The sequence below is a fragment of the Ambystoma mexicanum genome, chromosome 6q, assembly GCF_040938575.1.
Source record: "Ambystoma mexicanum isolate Mex_15411 chromosome 6q, UKY_AmexF1_1, whole genome shotgun sequence".
In the NCBI taxonomy this organism is placed as follows: domain Eukaryota; kingdom Metazoa; phylum Chordata; class Amphibia; order Caudata; family Ambystomatidae; genus Ambystoma; species Ambystoma mexicanum.
In genome coordinates this window covers 1,085,321,555-1,085,340,021 of record NC_090937.1, presented here as the reverse complement: position 1 = coordinate 1,085,340,021, position 18,467 = coordinate 1,085,321,555, and the positions used below count along the sequence as shown (strand labels likewise).

General features: G+C 45.6%; 1 protein-coding gene across 11 annotated transcripts in view; it reads right to left on the bottom strand.

Moving 5' to 3' along the window:
• The window catches only part of CLOCK (clock circadian regulator), a 2,930,945-nt gene that overhangs the window by 2,497,640 nt on the left and 414,838 nt on the right, over positions 1-18,467 (bottom strand). The window lies entirely within an intron of this gene.

Here is an 18,467-nt window from a genome sequence, read left to right as displayed (position 1 = left end):
GAATCAGGGGAGCGGGCGGAATGGCGTATGCTGTCATTCCGACCCATCTGATCTGGAAGGCATCGCCCAGGGAGCCCGGGCTCTGATCCTGCCAGGAGGCGAACAGTTGGCACTTCTTGTTGCCCCGTGAGACAAAGAGGTGCACCTGAGGGTGACCCCATTCGCGAAAGATCTCCTGCAGAACTAGGTCATTCAACTGCCATTCGTAGTTGTCCGTTCCCAGTTTGCTGAGCCTGTCTGCCTCCAGGTTAGATTCCCCCGGCAGGTGGACCACCCTGAGGTAGATGTTCTCCAGGGCCCACTCCCACATGCTAACTGCCAGCCTGCACAGTGGGGGTGGTCTGGTACCTCCCTGCTTGTTGACGTAGAAAACGCTGGTCGAGTTGGCCGTCTGAATAAGGACAACCTTGCCCTCGATAACTGGAAGGAAGGCCCTGAGCGCCAGCCAGATGGCCTTCAATTCCAGCCAATTGATGTCGTACTCCTGCTCCTGCCGGGTCCAGATGCCATGGACGCAGTGGTTGTCCACAGTGGCCCCCCAACCCTCGAGAGAGGAGTCCGTGGTGATGGTGAGGTGTGGTGTAGGATCCTGGAAAGGCCGGCCCGCCTGTAGGTTGCAGTCTCTGGACCACAATGTGAGGTCTGGGTGAAGCAAAAGAGGAACGTTGATCACCTCTGACTGATGTCCCCGTTCCTGGTTCCAGGATGCTGCAAAGTGCAGCTGTATCCTCCTCAGGTACGGGTCCTTCAGATCCAGGGAGCACATCCAGTCTCCCTTGAACAATGTCTCCGCTATCAAAGCTGGTGTAAACATCTTGAATTTTTGTAGAGGTAGGGAGAGGTTGAGGGTGGAAAGGTCCAGCACAACTCTCAGGCCCACCTGGTTCTTCTTCTGAATGGCAAAAATCCTGGAGTAAAAGCCGAAGCCTCATTGGGAGGCTCGGACATCCTCCACTGCCTGGCTCTCGACGAGCGACAGGATCTCTGCCACAAGAATTGGTGTCCCAACCTGTGGGAGTGGAGGGGAGGAGGGAGAAGAGGCTGAGATAGGGAGGCGGTGCCCCGTGGAGATTACAGAGAGGATCCAGGGGTCCGTGAAATTCTGGCACCAGAAATGTGTGTGAAGAGCAACCCTGTCCCCCACTGGAGCCACATGGACCTGGATGGGTGTGTCATGCCTTCTTTCCCTCTGAGGCTGTTGCAGAGGATGGGGACTGGAAAATACCCTTACCCCCCTTTTTGTCATTTGCGCCTATGCTGGGACGGCGAACGGTCAGACTGCCTGGACATCCGCTTTTGGAAGCCGCGGAACTCTCCGTACGTACGCCCCTTCTCAGAGTGCTGCTGTGACTGGGTGTACAGTTTGGGCGTGGTCTTTGTAAAGATGGATAAAGACTTGGCCGTTTGAGAGCTGTTTTTTCTTCTTATCCAGCTCCTCGTGCGTTGTGGAGTGGAAGAGGTCACTCCCTTCGAACGGAAGATCTAGTATGCGTTCCTGGACATCCGGGTTGAATTTCGTAGCACAGAGCTAGGCTGTTCTTCTCATGTCCATGGCAATACAGATGGCATGGCCAGAGGTGTCAATGTGGGCCACAGAGGACTCCATGATGTCCTGCGCCACAATCTTGGCCTCTGCCAAACCTGCCTTGAATCGTGATTGGCTCTGTGCCGGAAGCTCTGGGAGGAAATTCGCAATTTCCTGCCAGAGCCTCTGGTTAACGGCTGCCAGCAGGGCATCCGCGTTGGCTTGATGCAAGTGCAAGGATGCGTTGGAATATAGCTTCTTCCCATATGCATCCAAGATCTTCTCCTCCTTGCCTAGCAGCGCCGCAGAGGAGGAGGCTGAGGATGACTGAGGCTTGGAGGACAGTCACGCTGCAGCGATCACCGAGGAGTGTGGCTGAGGATGGGCCGAAAGCAAAAGTGTATCCGCCTCCATCTGCCTGTACTTGGCGTCCAGGCGTCTAGTTACTGGCTGGTCTAAGTAAGGCTTGAGCCAGCCCTTCTTGGCCAAGGCAACTACGTCCTTCTGCATCGGGATCGCCGTTCTGGCCATGGGATGTAGCGTGAGGACTTCTGTGAGGAACCCCTCTGCTGATTGCTGGACCTCGGGTTGAGGAAGGCCCAAGTACTCTGCCAGCCCTGCCAGACATTTGTGGAAGGCCTTGGCTGAAGATGGCGTGTCGGGGTCCTCCTCCTCATCTGGGTCCACCTGCGGGACCGGAGGGTCCGGCACCAGAGGGGGGGTGCTGGGGGCAGCTGGCTTAGGTGTGGGGACCGGAGCCAAAGGCTGCAGCGGGGGCTGGTATGCAACCACCTGCCCAGTCGGCTGGGGGGCCGGAGCGGGCTGCTGAGGCTGAACAGGGACCGGAGCGGCCTGTATTGGGGCCTGCGGCGCCAGAGCCATTGGAGAGAGCAAGTCCCTGATGGCGTCCCTGAGGATGACCCCGATCTGTGGAGATTTCTTGAGCCCCAGGAACTTTTCAAAGAACCTGTTCTCGCAGGCTGCATTGGTGGTAGGGGGTACTGATGGGGTAGCGGGTGGCTGCTGGAGCTGTTGCATGCCCTGCCCGTATGGACGCAGCAGGAACCTGCTTTTCGCGAAGGAAGGGTAATCGGTAGGCCACATACCTGGTTGACACCAGTCCCACCTTGACACACGGGCGAGTCCTTGGGAAGGAGTCTCCATTGCAGGGTGCACTGGAAAAGAGCGGCCCTACCTTGGGCCTGGATCGATGATAGACAAAACCCTTTAGGTCCTTTGGAGGCAACCTCTGGAAGAGCTCCTTCCACCTGGCTAGTCTGTTCTTCAGAGACCTCGAGGAAAGCGCGTCGCACGCGGTACAAGCTTGCCAGCCGTGGTCTGTGCCAAGGCACCATAGGCATAGGGCGTGGGGGTATTTAGTCGGGAAGAGCCCATCGCGGAATGGATGCCTGCTGAACCATGTAGAAGTCGACATGCACCTGAGAAGAGCGTGATGACTGAGGACAGAGTACCTGAATGATAAAAAGACAAAGAGAAAAAGTATCTGCATATGGAATTACGTGGCCGAAGCCAAACCCAGGAACGCTGGTGAATTCGCCCCTTTCCCGTCAACGTGGAAAAGGGGACTGAGGTGTGGCGCCGGATTGGGGAGACAGGGCAGAGCATGCTTCCAGGGCTGCACCCCTGCGTGCCTCTAAATTTAAAGGGGAAGAAAGTTTTTTTCTGCTGAAAAAGGTTCCGTCTCCCGTACCTCACGAGGGACGCCCAAGCAGTATGGAGGAAAGGGGACAGGACGTAAGGGTATGACCTTGTATTTCGTCCAGAAGTGGGGTCAATGCGGCTCTACGTCCACCAGATACAACTGAGAGGGGGCGTTTCCCAGTACAACATAAGGATTGTCTAGCCAGTAATCGAAGAACAAAATGCATGCAAGAGGATAAAGTCATCGTACCAGGCGACCGAATGGGTCAGCACATAGTTCTTAAGAAGAAACCAGAAAAGCATACGATTCTATGTCAAGACCGGAGGTGAGCATTATGCTTCAACTTTCTTTAATCTACTCCTCACATCAGATTTCAATCTTATAAATATATATATATATATATATATATATATATATATATATATATATACATACATATATATTTTTTTTCAAAACATCAAAATCAAAACCAAAAAAATAACCAAACTACAGATCCCAGCAACATCTGGCCCCTTAGTAGTCCTCTAGTCCTTTCCCTGGACCACACAATTCACTTCCTGTCTCGGTCCCTTCCTCTTCCTTTTCTGCTCTTCACTAAGCTAAGTACCTCATTACATTAGATCATGGGGTCCATTTATTTATATTACAACATATTTGGGCGACGAGCACAGTAGTGCAAGCACGATATAATGCCTGTTATACAATTATACTGTTCAGTCCATGTCTTACAGGTCATATTTGCCACACGCACGTTTATGCCGGCATTGTTTGTAGTGAGGCGCCGCTGCGTTATGTTTTCCTTTGCAGTTTGGGGCACTTGACAGCATTGTGAGAATGCACCCTGCCATGACCAAACAAAGCTGTTTGTCGGCAGAGCTTGGTCATGCGCAGGGGAGATCTGCACCTGCACAAGGCTTCAGCGCTCATGCAGACGCATTAGATGTTTTTCATCGCACAGAGCCTGTATTCAGCAGCACGACAGAGAGAACGCAGTTGCTGATTTCCTGAGGCATTAGTGGCTGCAATAAGCACAGAGACGTGCGTCGGAGGATGTTTCCAATACGTGAAGTGCTTGCACGTGCCTCCAAGTTGTAAGCTAGAGGCTGTGAACTGTTATCGCTATAAAATGCTGTTAACACTGTGCCCTAACAGGAGGCACTATAGTGATTCCCCTAGAGGGGCATTCATCCTCAATGTATAACATGTGGCCCATATTATCAGATACCCTCTGGTTACTCCCCTTCGTAAGACAGAGGACGTGCCACTTAGCCTGCCCTGTTCAGGCATGCAGGCACTTTGCTAGTGTGTACGGTCACAATGGAGGGGAGGCAGGACCAGGTGATGGAGGATGATACTGATCTAACTCTCAGTTTCAAGAGAGTGTTAGGAGATTCTCTGGTCCATGCGGTGGCACTTGGGGTGCGTCAGCTTCATGAGAGGCTAGAAGCACTGGAGTACTTGATTGGGGAGGGCCTTAGGAACAGTCCTGATATGGACGACAGCATGTCCTCTAACCAACCTCGTGAACAGGTGGCTTAGGAAGGGAGAGAACAGACCCGCAAGAGGAGGGTCTCTACGACTCCCCCGGGTCTAGTGAAGGAGGGAAAGAGAAAACATCCTGAGGCTGTCGACGTGTTTGAAAAGCTTAAAGGAGCTTTCATGAAACGCTTGACTGTATCAAGCCCCTACCTGCTTCCCCAGGGGTGCAAAATACAGGGTGGGGGGATAAGGACTCTTCGCCATGTCAGACTTAAGATAATCTCTGAGATTGAAAACTGGGAAGCGAAAATCTTAAGTGAAGCACCTAGAAGTGCTCTATAACATTCAGTTATAGAGCGCAGCGACAGTGCCACACCAGTCTTTATCAGCAATATGTTCTTGGTGCACACGAAGGAGAAGGAGAGGCCCGTAATCAACCCCAAGGAACTCAATGAGTGGCTGGTTTACAGGCACTTCAAGAAGGAGGGAGTACATCTCACGGACATTCTCTGGACAGGTAATTGGCTAGTGAGGTTAGACCTGAAGGATGCTTACCTGACGGTCCCGATAGCCAAGGAGCACCGCACATAACAGAGTTTCCCATGGGATGGGCACATATGGTAGTTCAGGTGCATACCTTTTGGTCTCGGCTCAGCGTCCTGGGCATTCATGAAGATCATGAGGCCAGTGGCCGCGGCCATGAGAGAAAGATGTATTCGAATGATCATTTATCTGGACGATATCCTCATGCTAGCAAGCGACAAGCAGACGCTCTCAGCCCAGACACAATGGGCAGCTCAGCTCCTGATGTATCTTGGTTTCCTGGTAAATCAGGAGCAATCCAAGCTCGTCCCAAGGCAATGCATTGGAGTTTCTGGGATTGATAGTAGACTCCACAAGAGCGACCCTGGAGCTTTCGGCTCTCAAAATGAGAGCGATAAAGAAGGAGTTCAGAGCAGCGCTAGCGAAAACCAGGATTTAATTACAAACGCTAGCGAGTACTGCAAGGCCACTAGCACCCTCTATTAAAGCAATCTTCCCAGGCCCATTACATTACAGGGCACTGCAGAGGTTGAAGATCCGGTATCTGGAAGAGGGCCTGGGATATCATTAGATAGTACTGCTGGATCCAGAAGGGAGATCAGAGTTAGAATGGTGGCTCCATAATATGGAAGCCTGGAAATCGAGCAGTCTTCAATGACACCCAAGATTGATAATAGAGTCTGACACAAGCAGAGCCGGTTGGGGCGCAAGGTGCGGCCAACTGGTGACAGGATGAAAGTGGTCCCAAGAGGAGCTGGACATCCACATCAATTGTCTAGAACAGATTGCAGGCTCTTTCTCAGTAAAGGCGTTCGCGAAAGACAAAGCAGAATGTTACATCCTTCTTCGGATGGGCAACATATCAGCAGTACACTACATCAATGACCTGGGAGGTACCAGGTCGAGGATGCTACTGGAGCTGACAAAGGACTTCTGGCATTACTGTCTTGACCGGAAGATTTCAGTGATGGCAGAATACCTGCCGGGAGTCCAGAATGTGGTAGCGGATTGGAACCTGCTACTTGCACGATTCCAGCAACTGGATGATGCACAAGGACATCTTCGCACGAATAGCAGCACAGTGGGGCCTTTGGAAACCGATCTGTTCGCATCCAGATTGAACAGTCAGTTGGTCAAATTCTTCAGCTGGAGACTTGACACAGAAGCGCAAGGGGCAGACGCGTATCTGCACTCGTGGTTGGGCTTCATAATGCTATCCAGAGCATTGGCAAAGATTTGCCACAAGAAGGCGAGGTCGTAGTGATAGCTCCGAAAAGGAAATCGCAAGCGTGGTTTCCAGTTCTAATGGAACATTTCTCAGATTTCCCGTAAGTGAACACTCAAAGGCAGCATCTTCTGACAGATCCCTCTGGGAGCTTGCATCCTCCGACGAGGACGGGGAAACTGCCTCTACTTACATGCAGGGTTTCAGGGGCAGATGGAGTCTGCCATTCATTTTGGAGCCAGCTGCCGACTTTATCAAGCAGTCTTGGGCACCATCTACCCTCAAGAGCTAGGATGCAGCTTGGAGAAGATGGCAACTATGGTGCATCCAAGACAATATTCATCATGTTTCGGCTGAATTTATTTGGCTCCCTCGCAAAAGGGGGCAGGGAATTCTAGACCGTAGGAGTTTACAGGTCTGCCATTTCAACAGGTCACGAGCCAGTGGATGGAGCTCTGTGGGGAAACACCCAGCAGTAGTTCGACTGATGCTCGGAATGAAGTTTTTTTACTCCACCTTTGCCGAGATATACGCAGCTGTGGGTTGTCACAGCGGTCCTGTGGCTCTTTATGAAGGGGCAGCGAAATAAAGACCTATCGGACCATCAGTTGTCGGGAAAACTGTCTATGTTACTGTGTATAGTTTGTTACAGGAGGGTAGCAGGTGTGAAAGCTCTCGGGGTAGACAGGAAAACCTTTTCTCCGGACTCAGTGTGTTTCTCTATAGCGAAGAGAACGAAGACCCACTGGACAGTCATCTCGTACCCCTATTTTCAGGGGCAGCGGAAGTTGTGCGTTGCTAACTGCATCAAGGAATATGAAGCTCAAATGAGCCAAGTGAGGCCGCAGGGCGTAACACAATTACTCATCATGCAAAGGAGGCCATATAAGGCGGTAGCCGCAGCGACAATAGCCAGTTGGGTACAAGAAGTCATGGCTCAAGTGGGCGTAGATATTACAGTTTTTGGAGCCCACTCAGTGAGGGCTGCAATGTCTTCCAAAGGATTTGTGACCGGAGATAGCCTGTAGGATATTTTAAAGGCGGCGGATTGGTCTAGCGATGCTATGTTTAAGACATTTTATTTAAGGGACATTTTATTTTAAGACAGTAGCAAGCATTAGAGCACCTGTTGTTCATAGCTTTGAAAAAGCATAATGCTCGCCTCCAGTCTTGACATAAAGATTACCCCTGCTATAGTGCAGGGAGTCTTGATTATATTAAAGACATGGAGGTGAGCATTAAGCCAAACTTTCGCACAAGTGCAGAGCGTTTTTTTAAGCGACAATGTCTAGCGGCTGTCTTTATTGTACTTTGCGGCTTGATTCCTCATGCGTGTTTTGATTTAGCAAGGGATGACCAGGAGGCAGGCTGAGCCATTGAAGGCGGCGGTACCAGGGAGTCATGGTGGAGCTTGCCGGCGAGCATCGTGGTCCGGGTCAGGATTTTGGTCCAGGCCGGACTCGTCAAGAAGTTCACAGGAGAGTGTTTTTCATGGAGTTTGTCGAATGTCAGTTGGAAGGCATCTAAAAGAAAGAGGAAGACCCCTAGACAGGAAATTACTTGTGTGGTCCAGCGAAAGGAAATTGACTAGAGGACTACTAACGGCCCATGTGTTGCTGGGATGTATAGTTTGATTTGGTTTTTTTGTTGTAATTTTGATGTTTTCAAGAAAAAAAAGAAAAGAAAAATGTGTAAGATTTAAATCTGCTGTGAGGAGTAGATTAAAGAAAGTTGAAGCATAACGCTCGCCTCCGTGTCTTTAATAGAATCAAGACACCCTGCACTATAGCAGGGGTTATCTTTATTGTGCATTGACCTACGTAGTCCAAATACAAGTGTGGTGGTGGATCACTATCCTTTACCCAAAATTGCTGATCTTATCTGGGATAAGATAAGAGCGCTAACCGTCAGATCCACACCCACCCTAATTCCAAGCATCTCACAGCTTTTTTAACACCATATGCTAACTTTTAATTCAATTGCATGTCTTTTTCTATCTTCAATTCAATTTGTATTAGACTTTTGAATCATTAGAAGAACAAAACAAAGAGGATACATAAACAGTGACAAAAATTACAAGTTACTCACTGCAGGCCTTAGTCCCCTTTCCTCCATAATGTATGGGCGTCCCTTCCTAGGGACGGGAGACCAACCTTTTTCACCAGAAAAACCTTCTTGCCCTTTAAATTTAGAGGCGTGCGGGGTGCGGCCCTGGGAGCATGCGTTACCCTGATGCCGCTCACCGGCGCCACTCCTCAGTCCCCATTCACGCGTCGACAATATTATCGCATAATGACACCAGTATTATTAGGGGGGAGGATGGTGGGACGTATGGAGGAAAGGGGACTAAGGACTAAGAGTATGTTTTAGTCACTATGGTGATCATTCAGAACAATTGGGATTTAATTAAATCTGATCCCAATCTCAACAAACTATTCCCTGAACCGCCAATGTTGGCCTATAAAAGAGGGAGAAACCTCAGAGATTCATTGATCAAGGCAGAAAGGAGCAAAAAACCACATCAAAGCTTTCTTTCAAAACAAAAAAAGGAACTTTTGCATGCTTGAATTGCCAGCACTGGTCGAATATAATAAAAGTAGATCACGTCCGCCACCCGAACAGTGGTAAGAAAATCCCTATAAAAGACTGCGCTACTTGTGAAAGTAAAAATGTTATATGCCCTTAGAATGCCCTTGTCACAAATATTATGTTGGCAAGACATCCAGGAGAATTAAAGAACGCTTAACAGAGCACAAATCTAATATCAGAACAAGCAATGTTAAATCTCCCGTATATAGACACTTCCACAAAAACAAACATAATATTTCCCAAATGCGATGGGTCATCCTGGAAGTAATCCATCTATTACCAAGAGGTGGCGATTTGGCTAAACGCCTAGCTAAAAAAGAACTATATTTGATCCATAGATTGGACTCATTAAACCCACTCGGACTGAATGAGGATTTCTACTGGGGGCCGTTTCTTTTAATTTAATTTTACTAAACCATATTTCTCAACCATGTAGGTCGTGAGTAACCATGAGACAAAGGTCCTGAGTAACCTTGAAACTCAGTACCAATCAGTATACACATAACCTCTAGGTGACAAATCTTCATTGAGTATCCTTTATTCAATATATTAATTGCATCGATGTCATTAAGTAATACCATGTGAGTGCGGTTACATCTTAAAAGACAAATGAGAATGTGAACTCTATATGAGTCAGTCTTAACCACTGTAGTGAACTTGTTTGGCAGAAATACGTTGTTTTGATTATTGGATCATTTATGAGATCTCTGTGAAATGGTCTTAGCCACTGTGGTGTATTTGGTTGCCAAAAATATGTTGTTTGGATTATTGGATCATTTTGATAACAGACTGTGCACTCTGTTATTAGAGACAGCGTTGATGCATCAATGCAACACACATTGATGCATCAATGCATTAATAACTTGTATGAATCGGACCATGACATCATTTTGCCAAGAATTTCACTAATAACTATGTGTTAACTATGTGTAGTTACTCTTGTGGATAGAGTGTACACTCCGTTGTTGGAGAAGGCATAACATATATTGTTGTACCAATGCTCTACTCGTATAAACTGGTCTACTAAATTACACTAATAACCATGCAAAGTTATTTTTCACCACGTATAATATAATACACATAGGTAACCCAGTTCTAACAAGGCTACAGTTGCACATCTAACTGAACCACTCATATACTTTAGTACGTTCAACTTCCCCTAAATCGGCATCACCACCTGCATTATGTATTGCAAGGTTCAGTAACATCCTACATATGGACATTATTGTTATTTTGTCCATCTTAACCCCCTTTGTTGTGACTTATGGTTGCCTTTTACTTTTTGAGTCCAGTACACCTTTTATTAAAAAAATCAGCCTGCATTTGTATCAAGTTCGCGGGTGTTTGCTAACTTTTTTTCATCATTGTGGCATCGCGGCATGCGCACACGTGATGACATCACATTGTTTACAGTGTGGCGTCATTACACGCGTGTGCGCGATGATGTCATCAAAACAGGACGCTATTTTAAGCAGCCATTTTTACTCCATTGTGAATCCTTTCTCGCTCAGGAGTGGATCGTCCGGGTTTCACACAGAATGCCAGCTTCAAAGTAAGTCTTCTCTTTGACAGGTTTTTAGACTCTTCATTTCCCCTCACTCTGGGAAAAATCTTAAGGACTCACACTGGGGCTTAGCCCAGCCCTACCAAATGTAATACCACTTTTTTTGCTTTTAGGTGCCTTGTATAAACCTATGAAGCAGGGGGACATTGTTGATACCTCACCTTTTTGAGAAGCTGTAGACGTTTCACCTGACTTAGAAGATTTTTGGGACCTCATTTATGCTGCCATCTTTTGCCAATAGTATTGGCAAATTGGGTTAAGTTTTAATGGGGCCCACTTTAATTTATCTCAGATAATACCGCCTTACAATTTAGGACCAGTGATAACATCATATACAAGACAAAACCAGTTGAGTACACAACCATCTTGCGAGGTTTAAGTGAAAGGAATTACACACCACCAATGTGTTGATTGCCAACATCTTTGGTAAACCCAAATTACTCTTTAGATCATAGTCTTCTTTGAAATGGATAATCTGTCTCAAACAGACGCATGATAAATTGATGAACGGAGTTTATACACTTGGCAAATATGTAAATTCATGTGTACTATATTAACACTATGTCATACAAACTTGGAATAAATTCCTTTGTACATACCAACCATGACATATAAACCTGATGTGTTATTACTCTGGGTAAATACTGTGAATGACAACTGACATGTGTACTTGCTTTCGAATTTTGAAGATTTTTCCTAATATATATTGTTTGAAATTTTTCCTAGATACTGTTGGAATATGTTTTATATGCCCCTGATGAAGAGACTCGTCTAGAAACGTGTTGGGCCTCAAATAAATAATTTATGTTTTATAAAAATGTGATCTCGTCAACTTCTCTGATATATGAATAATTATGAAAAAATGTATTGATTGAAGTATATGATGCAAAATTATTTTGAAATAATTACATGAAACTATCATTTAAGAATTTGGACCCAAACTACTAAGTTGGGCCAGTGATACTGTGCAGGGGATGCGAGTACCCACATGGGAACTTTTTTTGCTTGTACAGCTATGTGCAGTGTCTTGTGTCTATTTGATTCTCCCTGGCACAAGATACTACATGGAGACAGTGAAGGGCTGAGAGAGAGATTGGAGCGCGAGCTAGAAGAGTGATAACTCCAGCCTGGAATGTTAAGCTGCGGCAGTTGGCGAAGAGCGAAGGACAGTGCTACAGATGACATTCGTGTCCCCTTTCTCCCTCCTGTATCTTACATATAAAGGTATATTTATTTATGATAAAGTAGCTAAGAGTAATAAACTATTTACCTTTGAGGCCCGTGTCTGCCCCTACTTCAATGGCGACGAGGATCTCAATCATTAGCCGGCCGTCGAGAAGGATCTCCGGCCGGTGAGCAGGTAGGAGCGGCAGACTATGGTGCTTTCTTTGAAAACTTCATCTTTGCCCTTCTGTATGCAATCCACATTAGTTCCCTCCATCATGTATACCGTATCGCTTGCATTGGGAGCCAATCGAGCTATGGCACCCCCTTCATGCGGCAGCACCTGAAAGCAAACCACCAGGCAGCTATTTGGAGGGTTGTCCCCTGTCAAGCAGGCAGTAGGTTATTGTCCTCTACAGCAACCTCCGCATCTGCTCCTACCACCATTAGGGACACTCCAGTGGGCCACTGCATCCCGCAAGCATCCTTGGAGGACATACGCAGTACAACAGACCCCTACCTTTCAAAGGTCACCGTATTGTGCATATACTGCGATGCGGTAATGTGCAGGGGAGAACATTTGTGAAGTGCTTTTGAGGCTGCTGTCCGGGACCATGGCAAACACTGCCCCCTACCCAAGTAATGAGCACCCTACATCTTCTGCTCTCCACGTACGATTTCCTATTTCTGTGGTGGGTACTCTTTGTCAAATCTCCCTTCCACTGCTGTCTTTTCTGGCGTCTCTTATAACACAAGGAAAAATGCTACACAGCCAGACGGTGGGGGGAAGAAAAAGGCTATTTTCAGAGCCTCCTTGCACTGTTCAAAAGTTCAATTCAAGCATGCAGGCAGTGACGCTGCCTATAAGTGCTGCGTACAGAGATGGCAACAATGGGCGGTGGGATGCCGTCAAAAGCGTTGTATGCATCTCAGAAAAAAAGTGGGGGCTCTGAAAAGAGCCTTTTTGGTACTATTTGTATTTTGAACGTTAAAATTGGTGAACGACCACTGGGAAAATGCATCTACACTTGCAGGAAGCACTGTACAGCATTTTGGATATTATGCAGAAAAATCTCATTGCCAGCATCAGTCAGATGAACTCCATCTGAACGAAAAATGTTCCTACTACGAAAGGTAATGTTTTCATTGTGGAAGGAGAACATGCCAACGTTGCGCAGAAAAGCGCACACAGCCTTGTTCACATTGCACCACGTTTTCTCCATTTAAGGGCCACGGAAGCAAGAACGCAGCCACATCTGCCTCTGGGCAATGCGAGAAAAGATTATGTGTGATTTTGGAAACATTTCCATTAGTTGCCAAAAGGTCTCCTTCATTGCACACTGCAGTGAAATGCCAGTAACATGCCCTAAACTGTTCCCTCCACAATAAACAATAAAAATGTCTGGATGAGGAAGCGTCACCAAACTAGCACGAAAAGGACCCACATGGAACCACTGCATTCCACGTATTCCATACCAGTGCACAGCAATATTATATTATCGAAACCTAGGTGTGCTGCTCATGCACAACGCTCTGCGTAAACTTGTACCAGATGCATCCATGAGTCGCCCAACAGCCATATAGTCCGCCTACTTAACGGCACACTTGTCCCCGTAGCCATGTCCACTCCTATTGACAAACAGACATTCTGGCACAGTCTGTTGCTACACACCACACCCACAAATTCATATTGACCAATCCCAACTCCTGCACAGTCCCATTTCCATTTCAGAAACCCTCACAATACCCGGATGTAGCATGTGCACTCCCCCAAAAGGCATGGCTTTCGCCAACATATTGCCCTGTGTACGGGGTTACACAAACACATTTTAAGCGTAACAAAAAATGGGTGTCTTCGTAGAAGTTATGCAAAGTGTTTCTTTCTAATTTTGCTAAAGGGACGTGTCAAGAAACACCTTCTTCTGTGCTCCTTGTTATGGGTTTGCTCTCGGCTTGTGCTCCGTACATTACTACATGTGTGTCTGCAGCGTACATTGTATATACGGCAACTGATTACTAATTGCAATAGAGGAAAAAAGAATTTACTGCCACTAACAAACTTCACACTACAAGCACTAATGTTATCATGGCCACAAAAGAACATCCTACCATGGAACACAAAAGCAGACATACAAGTGAATCGCTCAACCGTAGTCCCATTTCCATACCACGCACATTACGAAGAACAGCATTCAGCACGTGCGATTTCCCCAATGGCCGCGAGGGCCGCGGCCCAGTATAGCAGGGCCAGTCCTTCTTCCCTTTCAAGTAGTCTTTGAGCAGCACACCCTGATTGGCTACTGTTAAAGCATTACATACGCATCCACCAATTACAACCAAGAACTCTGCATGTAATTCTATAACATCTAATGGACAGTGCATAACAGCTGTTACTAACGCAGAGTGGGCATATCTTCTAAATCAAAAGCACCTCCACGATGAAGTACGGGTCAAAGATCTATGCGTTCTGCACCCACAAACATCAGCATCACTACCCATCAGCACACCCAGTAGGTATTACAATTTTTTCTACAGTACAGTGCCAACTGTGTTATACGTCTGCATACCTCTCAACTCACACGCTTTTGGTGGGTGTCACCCCCCACTTATGCAGCTGTCTCAAACGCCAAGCTCCCTAAACGCCCATAACAATCAATGGGCTTTCACACGCCAATTACAAAATCAGTTGTTTTCACCCGCCCAAGGGCCATGAAATGTTGAGAGCTATGCACAGTGCGTAGCAACAGTGTACCTAGAAGTAAATCTCAATAACGTACTCAAAATTTGTACTTTTGTGCCTCCCATCACCTACAATTAAATTGCTCCTACAGTTGTAGGTGGTGGCAAAGGTTCCATTTGGCCACAACACGCATTGGTACACGAAAAAGGTTACTGTGTTCTTTTGTTCCGTCTTTTTTACAATGCTTTCCCCCATTAAACCAACTTCTAGCAAATTTGTCCAAATCGCAAACACAACTATCAGGTAGCCTTTCCCACCAAACTATGCAAAGTGCATACATTTCAAGCATAACGACAGTTTCCACCCGTATGTCATACATAACAACAGCAGTTAAGCAACAAAAAAAGTTATCATCCTGTTCAAAACAGTAACATACATAAATGTGCATAATCAAATGAAAACCCCGAAGTAATGCCTGCACTCATGTACTAAGCATACATATGCACAGACCTGCATGCAAATGGACGCCCAAAATCATTGTTCTTTCCACTCTGTACATCATTCCGCACCTTTGTCTCATCCTTCCACACTGCGCAGAACATCATTTGTCAAGGAAATAGGCCTACAGTAATACACACACAATCTTCATAACCTGCGATACACTAAACTCCCAAGTACCCCACCTACTCCCTTAACAAACATGCTTATACTCCCAAGCACCCTTCATATTGTACACCTTCCATTTATACAGACACACTTCGTCTTCCTGCCAAAACATCCCCCTACAGTTCTTAAGAATGTAATTTGCAAATGTAAGCACTATGTCATTAGCCAACATATTTTCTTACCGTCTTCATATACAGGAGCAGTACCCACCTGTCTCTGGAAAGCTACTGGAGTGTACACTTGAAAATACAGCCTAGAAGACACCTACTCTCTGCAATCAACAAAGTAAGTACAATACCAGCATACTCTTGTATGTCCTGCTAACCGAGTGCACTTATGTTCTCCTGTAGCATATAGATGTGTGCCCATCCAGCAGTATGTACTTCATTGTTACTATCACATCTTTAGAGTGTTTGTTATGTCACCATCATTAGAATAATACCCACATACTAACATAATATCCCCAACCTAACCTTACACACCACTGCACAGCCCCACACTTGCACTTAAATAACTACCTACACTCTCATTCACCCACTGACGCACATTGCACACATATGCATGTCAAGATTTGCACACCCACACTTCCCTTTCTTCGCCAACAGCTACTACACAATGCCTACCAAACAGCAATTCAGTAGAAAACAACACAGAAAGAGAGCCACGCAACCTACAAACACAGAAAGTAGCCATCCACTGCAATCTCAAAGTAAACAGAACGGTGCAGGAGAAGAGGTAATGTAGCCATTAAAGAAAACAAATCCATCTACCAGTGAAGACAGTGTAGGTAATCTGGTAAAATGTGAGAATGTACAGGAAACCACAAAATACAGTACAACGCACAATATTCCTAAAAGAGCACATACAAATGGTAGTGTAATCACAAGCATTAAAAAAAATAATTTTAGTAAAAAAAATCCACCAGAGTCCTTCAGAACCTTACAAGTAGAGGGCAGAAATCACGCTCAACCCTCAAAACCTACCACAGAAAAGTCATCCTAGAAGCTCTTGTAGACACTGCTATAAGTGTGAAGCAGAAATTGTTTATAGTAACTTTGAAGAGAATGGAACCACTAACAAGATTAATTGGTAAATTGCAAGCACTACTTCGAAACAAACGCAATGTGACCATAGATACCTTTGGCCACATATGTACAGGTGAGTGGAGTCACACCACCAACACAGAGCCATACTTGAATGAAGAATCATACAAACAGCATTAAACTAACCAAATTGCCTTACATAAGAGTGGACGAGGGTATGAAAAGATAGACAATACCATGATAGAAGAGCAAACACTTCTTTCAGAAATATCCCCATCAAACTTAGATGGCACTCTCCAATCCACAAAACCAACACGCCTCACCTACAAATGGCCTTGCACATCAATAAGCAACGTTCGACCATGCCTAATCAAAAATTTGCAGCAATTCCTCAATCAGTATGTCAGAGGCACTGACAAAAGAAAAATGAAAATACTACAAACTATGGACTCCTGTCCAGGGCACAAGTACACTGGAATACGAGGAAATTCCTTAGCCTGCATTTCTGAAGCAGCTTGCAAAAGCACCTTCCACCGTATTAAAATGTTAGCAACCCACCATTCAACAATCAGAAATCTTGTGTACAAACTGTACTATGCAAAAACTCCAGGTTTAGCACTCAACATTTAAATGATATTCTCCTACACGGTACAGCCAAACAAGTGCTCGATGAAATTGAGCACATCCAAAGGAAATACTGTGAAATTGAAGAGCACTTACCCACTCCAACATTGTCAGACAACAATACTGACAACAGTGCAGCTATCAACTTTTTACATCACACATACAGAAGTGAAATACTAAAGTTCAAAAGCACTTCTGCTGAAATGCCAAACCAAGTATGTGTGTGTTGTCTTAGAACTTTCTGTAAATAGAGCACCAAAACATTTGATATAATTCAGAAAATAGAAGGCAATGAGGGATCCGAATGGTTTCAATTAGCTCTGTACCTTCTAGCAGAAAACAAGTACGACATTACCAACACCTCCATACTGTGCACATGCTGCACTGCAAAACTTGACAATAACCAAAGGCCTTCACGGGCAATTAGTAATAATTTGGAACTGTTTCCACTGCCAAATGCACTGCAGCAGTTTAATTTGTATGAGAGCATTATAATACAAAACAGTGCACCCCTTTCAAGCAATAATACGTCTTCAACCAAAAACAGCGAAATTACCTCCCACCGAATTACTGAAAGGCATTTGTGGTAAAGTAGTTCATTTACCGCTAGATCTCAAAGAAAATGTAGACTCTTTACGAGTGCAAAGGCCAATACACAAATCTTTGATTATCCTGGTAAATGGTGTACCTACAAAAGACCAAAAAAACTGGCAACACCTAGTGGATTTAACCAAAGTTCGAGAGGCGTTGCAGTCCCTTATAGATAACAATGACTACTATAAGGAAATAAACATTCAAGAAAACCTGAGAGAAACAACCAAAATAATTCAGGCCTCCACAACACGTAGCCAATTTGAACGCCTAGATCCTAGTGCAACCTCCAAAATTTTAGACCTCTATACAATTCACCCACTGCACTGCAAAGACACCATAGACAATCCACTAGAAGCATATCAAATGCGGCAAGCCAAAGGAGTCCCAATCAGTATATGGGAAAAAAGTGTGTAAGCACGAGCCTTTGCTCTACTCTTCACCACTGGAAAAGGTGAAAGGTATGATGAAAGAAGCACACAAATAACAGCATCAGAATACTGCTGTTTACAAATGTATTCGGAAGACCCTAGATTTAGACAGAAAATTGAGTACATATTCCACCTGCTCTTTGAAAGTGAACTAGCAACGCTATGTTATAGAGTTGCGCACACATTAAAAATAGGTACCCATTTCCAAAACATGTCTGCTACACAACTATTTCAAAAGGTGCAAGAGAAGGATGAAGTTTTACAATCAAGTGTTACAAATCTCTTGGCAAACATGCGTGGTACGAAAGAGTACTGGTTCTGACGACATGTAGAGTGTATGCTACGGAACCTTGGCCCTCCCACATGGATTATCAATTTAAGTTGTGCTTAGTATGCATGGGAAGACTTGCTCACTTTCCTACGCATAGCGAAAAAAAAACAAAATAGGTGTAGGCATGAAAACATCTGGAGAGCTGTGCTCTTTCGATCCAGTAAATGTTTCACGCTACTTTCATCATCGCTTCCTTGCTATGCTGCACTTCATTTGCAATATAGCACTTCCTCCCTTCAGAGAAGTGGAACACTTCTTTTGAAGAAAAGAATATTAAGCCAGAGGAGCACCACACATCTACATGCTTTTGTGGATTATAAATGCTCCTAAATTTGGCGAGGAGAGTGAT